Raw genomic sequence first — 8,861 nt, forward strand, 5'->3', positions numbered from 1 at the left:
CTCAAAAGAGATGTGCTTAAAAAAGTCATACTAAAAGGACACACGAAACAGATGTGCAAAAAAAGAGTCCAGAAAGAGACACGCAAAATAGATGCGGAAAAAACTACAAAAAAGACATCTAAAAAGTGCAAAAGGGACGTTAAAATGCCTTGCAAAAATTGGACAAGCGAGAAAGATGAGCAAAAAGAGATGTTCAAGGGAAAATGAGCTAAAGTTTTAAAAACACACACACACACACACACACACACACGAACGTCCAAAGACACCACCACCCACACGTAGAATTACCCTTACACACAAATACCTGAACACTAACAAACCACAATCAAATTCGAAAGAGGAGCCACATCTAACATAAAATTTTCGGACAGACTGAGTTCTAAAAAGTCTCTACAGACACACATACACAATCCTCATTTCTTCCTTCTGCCTCTCCCATAACGTTTTAAATTCAATACTGCCCGTCTTCCATTTCAGGAAATGTAATTACTTCATGTCCCATATTAGAGATAAAAACATACACAACCACCATGTGCATATTTTCTGTTAAAATATGGAAGATATGAAAAATTAATAAGCATACAGGAGTGAAGAACCACTTTAATACACAATTTGTACACACCCATTCCTACGAACACCCCACTTTTACGCAAAATAAATACACAGGCCATACCATACTTTATAGATGGAAAGAGCTAATACCCGTTACTGCCTAAAGTTCAGTTACAATTACAAGAATCATATGCAGGAGGGATTGATTATACTAACACTATAATCTCAGAATACCTAGGCTTAAGATAGGGCTCCTCATCACAGCAAAGTGATCCTGGTCTGCTCACCTGCACATACCACCCAATGCTTTACACCTTGACCTCTTAATGGTATACCATACATTTAATACATATCTCGTTACACATAAAAGCAAACATGCTTAAATTGATGCAGATGCTCAATTACAATTATGTACTTATCAACAAACATTACAAATATAGAAAAACAAACATGCAAGAAAAAGACATGCAGAAAGAAAAGAAGTTGAAAAAGAATTGTACTAAAAAAGAATACATACTAATAAGAAATGCGATAGCAGAAAGTGTGGTATAAAGCACATAGAAAAAATGCAAACAAAAAATATGTGCTAAAAAGAACATGGAAGAAAGACATGGAAGAGAGAGGTGAAAAAGGAGTGGAAATAAGATGTGGGAAAAATACATATAAAAATTATAAACAAACACATGCAAAAAGATGTGCAACTAAAGAAAAATGTGCAAACAAAGTATCCAAAAGATGTGGAAAGAGTGAAGTGAAAAAAGATACAAAAGCATGCAAAGAAAGACAACCAAAAAAAGTACATGAAAAAGCATTCAAAATATAACTTCTACATAAACGCTTAAAAAGAGACGCAAAAAACTTGAAACAACTGACATGGAAAAAAAGACACACAAAAAGACATTCTAAAAAGACATAAAAATTAAACACAAAAGAAGACATGCAAAAAGAGACACACAAAGAAAAGGCGCAAATAAAGTGTGCACAAAAGAACTTGAAAAAAAATAACACCCTCAAAAATACCTACTAATACATGCAAAAAAACCTATGCATGCAAGGACACAGATAAACACACACACACACACACACACACACACACGCACACACACACACACACACACACACACACACATGCACTCACACTCACAAACATACACACATACCCTCACACACACACACACACACACACTGACACACACATACAAAGAGGCACACAAGTGCACACTAACACAACCATGCACAAACACACACAAGCACAACCATATACCAATACACCCACACAAAAACACAGAAAAAGACACACATAAGAAAAGGCAAATGAAAAGGACATAAAAATGATGAAAATTATGGCTACACACAACAACTCAGTTAACTAACACACTAACACACACATACAAATTACATACTTTATTCCCCTCATTGGAAATGAGGAAGATATGAAGTAATGACATGCATTCAGCATGCATTCAGGAGAGAAGAACTACATGGTAATATTGCTGTAGGGATGTAAAGGAACATACAGCGGTTAATGGAAAAGCATCTCAATACATATGAAAATATTATATATATATTAAAAATGATTCTCCTCCAGCTGTACTTAAGATTTTATATTTGTTTGCCTACTTGTTTCGATGTTGTGTTAATACTGTCTTCAGGTCCATACACTTTGATGAAATCAATTGTGTGTGGCTCAGTACATCAAAGTGCATAGGCCTGAAGATGACATTGATTCAACATCGATACTAGTAGCCAAATAAAAATAAAATCTTAAGTACAGCTGGAGTTTCATTTTCAATAAAAAATTATACCAGCTGTGTCCCACCTAGTGTGAAAAAAATGTGCAAAAAGTAATGTTTAAAAATGATGTGATAAAGAAAGATGCACCAAAAAAATATGCTAAAACAGATGTGCAAAAAAAGGATAGGTGCAAAGAAAAGATGTACAAAGAAGATGAGCACAAATAACATGCAAGAAAATGTGAAAGAAAAAAGAAGAAAGGAGGTGAAAAAATTTACATGCCAAAAGATGTGCACAACAAGAGGCAAATAACAGACATCCAAAGAAGAGATTGAGAAACACAGCCAATGACACATAAGGCAAAGAAACGAAAAATATTTAGAAAAATATTTAAGAAAATACATGCAAAAATAGGAGACATGAAAAAATAAGACATACAAAAAAAGACACAGTAACAAAAGATGTGCAAAAAAGGACAAAGAACAAAAGACCAGCAAATAAAGGCATTTGTAAATATCTGCACAGGAGAGACATGCAAAAAAACATGTAAACGAGGAAATGTAGTAAAAGAGTCACAAAACACATACATAAGGAACTCATGCAAAGAGACACAAAAAAAGACGTGCAGAAATAGACATACAGAAAAAAGGCACACAGAAAAAAAGACACAGAAGAAACAGATATGCAGAAAAAACATGCCAAAAAGATACAAAAAATAACATACAGAAAAGTCACATAAAAAGACATATAAAAACAAACACTCAAGAGAAAGACATGTAAAAATGCAGACAATAAAAATGATATGAAAAATAAACACCAAAGAAAAGATACGAAAAAAAGACGACATTTAAGAAAAACATACAAAAAAACACACTCAGTAAAAGACGTGTAATGAAAGACGCAGAAAAACACATGGACAAAAAGAATGTACCAAAGGCCACACACACACACACACACACACACACACATACACACACACACACACACTCACATGTGCATGCAAAGAAAACCACACACAAAGACAACTACACATGAGCAGTCACACATGAACACACCCAACCACAAATATACCAACACACACAAACAACAACACACAGACCACCAGCAGACATAATCACCCACATACATAAATACAGAATCACGAAGGAAGGATGAACAACATTAAAAAAAGAAGTTTTCAAACAGACTGGCTTCTGGACAGTCACAAAATACACATTTCTTCATGCTGCCTCTCCCACAATGTTTTTAACTTCGTTACTGCTCCCCTCCCTTTCAAGATCATCACATACTTTGTCTCCCACTTTAGCGATGAAGACATTCACTATGTTTGGTGGACATATTTTGACATGCAATGAAGAAGATACAAGTAATACTCTTACAGGAGGATGAAACACTTTCAGGTCACACGTTTTTGGCACCTATTCTTGTGAACACTTCATCTTTCAGGTAGTAGATTTAGGAAGGCCATAAATCGCTTTAGAGATGAAATGAGTGTATAGCCATTGGTGTTTACGTTTCAGTTTCATTGTTGTGAAATGTTACACATACAGAAGGGAGTAGCTGCATTCACACCATAATTTCAGTATGCTAAGGTTTACAAAAAGGCTTCTACCTCAGCAAAGCGTTCCTGCTCTGCTCATTCCATGCAAACCCACTCCCCCCCCTGTGTTTTACACATTGATACCTTCCCTTCCTTCATCTCTTAATGGAAAAACATACATTTCAGATCTCATTACACATGAAAACTAACATATACATTAATTAATATATCTATGCTCAATTACAATTATGAACTTATCAAAAATCATTGCAGACATTGAGAATAAACACCACATGGAAAAAGGATGTACTAGAAAAACATATATTTAAAAATGTGATCAAGAAAGATGTGCTAAAGGAGATGTCCAAATATCATGTGCATAAAAGATGTGCAAAAAATGACATGCAAAAAATATGAAAAAAGAAATGAAAACAAGATGTGAAAAATACATGAAAAAGTCTCCAAAGAAAACACAATAAAAAGAGAAACTCAGCAAACAACACATAAGGAAAAAATAAGACATGAAAAATATATAAAAAAGATATGCAGAAAAATATGATACATGAAAAAATAAGACATGCTAAAATAACACACAAAAAAGACACAAGAAGAAAAGACAAGCAAAAAAAGGACAAGCAATAAAATGACATGCAAAAAAGGCCTGCAAGAAAGGACATACAGAAGACAGACATGCAAAGAAAAGACCCATAGAAAAAAAAAAGAAGAAAAAGATATGCAAAAAGGAAACACAAAAAATGTCACATGAAACAGACACACATAAAACAAACACTCAAAAGAAAGACGTACAAAGAAGGACATGCAGTAAAAATGACATAAGAAAATAAACACCAGAAGAAAGACATGCAAAAAAGCGACACTCATAAAATGACACAAAATAGACACACAACAAAAGACATGTAAAAAGGCACACAAAAGTACATGGACAAAAAGAACATACAAAAAAGACACACAAAGAAAAACATGAAAAAAGGGACAGAAAAAGACACAAGAAGAAAGGCATACAAAAAAGGTGAAAGTAACTGATGCAGAAATCAGCTTAGAAACAACATGCACATGCAATACACATTAACACATTCATGAAAAAGCGTTCACATGCACACACACACACACACACACACACACACACACACACACACACACACACACACACACACACACAGATGAATGCACATGCACACTAACACAACCATACTCAAACACAACACACACAAATATCTACACACAAAAACACCCACACATAAACTACCACACGTAGAAACACCCACACATGAACATCTCCACACACAAACACCCCCATACACAAACACGTTTGTAACCAATCACACATGACACATACAAGAAGAGTAAAGCAAAATTTTCGATTACATTGGCTTCTGATCAAGGTCCACAGGTACAAATACATGATACTCATTGCTTCATTCTGCCTCTCCAGCAATTTTTTAAACTTCGATACTACCTTACTCCATTTCAAGCAAATTACATACTCCATCTTATTCACTAGAGATGGAAGTGTGTACTACCACTGATGTGTACATTTTAGTTTCTAATGAGGAAGATATGAAAACATCTTCCACAGACAAGAGGAAAGAACCACTCTCAACTCATAATTTATCGACACATTTTCTTCTAAACACCCCACCTGTCCTGCAAAATACATACATACAAAATATCTCGCTTTAGAGATGGAAACTTAATATATCCACAGTTACCTAAATTTGAGTTATTGTTACAAGAATGACATCATATATAGCACTTGCAGGAAAAGTGGGTGCATTAACACCATTGTTCCAGAATACCTAGGTATATTAAATGGGTCCTCACCACAGCAAGGTGTGGCTTGTCTGCCCACCCACCCCCTACACCCCAACGTCTTACAGCTTGATATCTACCCTTCTTCAATCCTTAATAGAAAAGTATACATATCGGATCTTGCTAACCATGAAAACAAACTTTTACATTCGTTGGTATACATATTCTCAATCACAATATAAAATAATCAGCAATAAGTACAAATCTGCAGAAGGACAACCATACAAAAAAAGAAATGCAAAAAAAGAGTCATGCAAAGAAGAGATCTGCTAGAAGGAGAAACGCTAAAAAGATGTCAAAAAAGGTGTGCTAAAAATATCTTTCTAAAAAAACATGCTAAAAGGACATGTAAAAGAAAGACATTAAAAAAAAGAAGTTGGAGAGAAAGACATGAACAAATCGATGGGCAAAGAAACGTATGCAAAAGTAAATGTGCCAAAAAATGTGCCAAGGAGATGTGCAAGGAAAGAAGGATGTGCAAAAAGATATGTGAATAAGATACACAAGGAACACCCGGAAAAAACGCACAGAAAAGTCACATAATAGAAGACAGGCAAAGAAAAGAGAAGCAAAAAAGCCATGCAAAAATGACACAGAGTCAAAGAATACAAAAAACTCATAACAAGAAAAACATGCAACCAAAAGACTTGCCACAGAAGATACCCAAAAAGTAGGTAAATAAAGAATGGACAAAACAACTTGGAAAAAAATCTCCAGAACACAAAAACGGCAAAATAACACATTAATAGACCCACAAAAAGCTTGCACATCACGTGCGCGTGCGCACACACACACACACACACACACACACACACACACACGCACACACACACACGCACGCACGCACGCACACACACACACACACACACACACACACACACACACACACACACACAAACACCCACATATATAAACATCCCAAACACAAATACACAGACACACAAAAAGACCCACCCATGCACAATTACACAGCAAAGAGGAGCCACATTCAAAGCAAGATTTTTGGACAGATGAGCTTCTGAAGAGGCACCATAAATACAGTTACACAATCCTCATTTCCTCATTCTGCCTCTCCCACAATATTTTAAACTTCTATAATCCCCATCCAATTACATTGCAAGCAAATTAGATACTTCATCTCCCTAATTAGAGATGAAAACATACACAACTATGTGTATTGTGCATATTTTCAGTTATAGTGAGGAAGATGTGGAGAAATAATACCCATACAGCATGCAAGGAGCATTTACAAATCACAATTTGTCAACACCTATTCTTCTGAACACTTCACATTTCAAGCAAAATTGATACATTACCAATATCTCGCTTTAGAGATGAAACAAACATGTATAAATTGGTGTCTAAATTTCAGTTACAATTACAAGAATAACAACAAATATTACACATGTGGATGGGAGTAGCTGCATTAACACAATAATTTCAGATTAATTAGTTTTATCCAAAGGCTCCTCATTGCAGAAGAGTGGTCCTATTCTACTTACACCAATCTACCACCTCCCCTTAATGTTTTACACATTGATATCCTGCCGTCCTTTACCTCTGAATGGGAAAGCATGCATTGCAAATCTTACTACACTCGAAAACAAACATATATTTTCATTGTTATGTACATACTCAATTGCAATTAGGAACTTACTAACAGTCATTACAAACACAGAGAAGAATAACCACACAAAGAAGAAGTACTAAAAATATGTCCAAAAAGGAGATGTGCTTTAAAAAAACACGCTAAAAAAGATATGTTAAAAATGTGCTAAAATATGGAAAAAAGGTTGTTCAGAAAAAGTGAGCAAAAAGCGGTGTGCATGAAATATGTGATATACAAGATGTATGAAAGGTGTGTGAATAAGAATGTGCAAGAAACGATACAAAAAAGATGTAAACAAAGGATGCACACAACCACTTGAATAGAAAAACGAACAAAAAAAACGCACAAACCATACACACCAACACTTGCACGAGTAAAGTTACACACATGCACAAAAAAGTGTACCCACACACAAACAGTTACACACATAAACACACATACACACAAACAATGACTCACACGACCTGCTGCACATGCAATCACACATACACACAAATGCACAATCTTACAGGGAGGCAGAGCCACATTCAAAGTAAAATTTTCGATCAGACTAGCTTCTGGACATGCTCCACACACACAGACACACTGACATCATTTCTTCATCCTCCATCTCCCACAATGTCTCATGCTTCGACACAACCACCCCTCTGTTACAAGAAAATTACTTACTCCATCTCCCACATTAAAGATGAAAACACACACAACAATTGATGTGAATATTTTCAATTATAATATAAAACTTACATATTTTCTTTACTTTCATTCTATTATGTCATATGGGATCATATTCTGGGGTAACTTGTCAAACTGAGCATAAGTTTTAAGCATGCGCAAGTGTATATTAAGATTGATTTGTGATTTAAATTCAAGAACATCATGTAGAAACCTGCTCAGGGAACTTCATATTCTTACCACTGCTTCTCAGTACATTTATTCCTTAATGAAACTTGTTGGAAGTAATATCTCTCTATTTTCAACCAATAGCTCAGTACATAGTATCAATACTAGGAATAAGAACACTCTATCTAAATACCTAAAATTAGTTAACTTCATCCAGAAAGGTGTCCATTAATAAGGAACATTCATTTTCAATAAGTTGCCAGCAACCATAAAAATGTTGGTTTCAGATAAAGCACAGTTTAAACAGAGTTTGAAAGACTTTGTGAAAGGGAACTCCTTCTACTCTATAGATGAATCTGTTTTCAGTGACTGTTACACCAGCTTAAGTAAAAATGTCTGTTTGCTTTCAGTTTTGACAGTACTTGATCCCAACAGTCAAGATCAGGTATTTGTGTATCACAAATTTATTAAAAGTGCATAACTATATTTCATTCTCATAGGGTATTAATTCTCTAAACATTATCAGGTACAACTTACTGTAATGTATTCATCTATTCTGAGAATCTCCTAACAAACAATCAGGGTAGTGAGTATTATATTCTGACTTTTATGTGTTTTATATTATACTTCCTGACTTGTTCCACATCCACGAGAATCGTTCAATTTTTAGGTCCATGGAACGAAAACTGAATCTAATAGCTCGTAAAAACATGCACAAACAATGCACATTAACACATTCATGAAAGGAGCCACAAT

Source organism: Schistocerca serialis, chromosome 9 (genome assembly GCF_023864345.2).
Source record: "Schistocerca serialis cubense isolate TAMUIC-IGC-003099 chromosome 9, iqSchSeri2.2, whole genome shotgun sequence".
In the NCBI taxonomy this organism is placed as follows: domain Eukaryota; kingdom Metazoa; phylum Arthropoda; class Insecta; order Orthoptera; family Acrididae; genus Schistocerca; species Schistocerca serialis.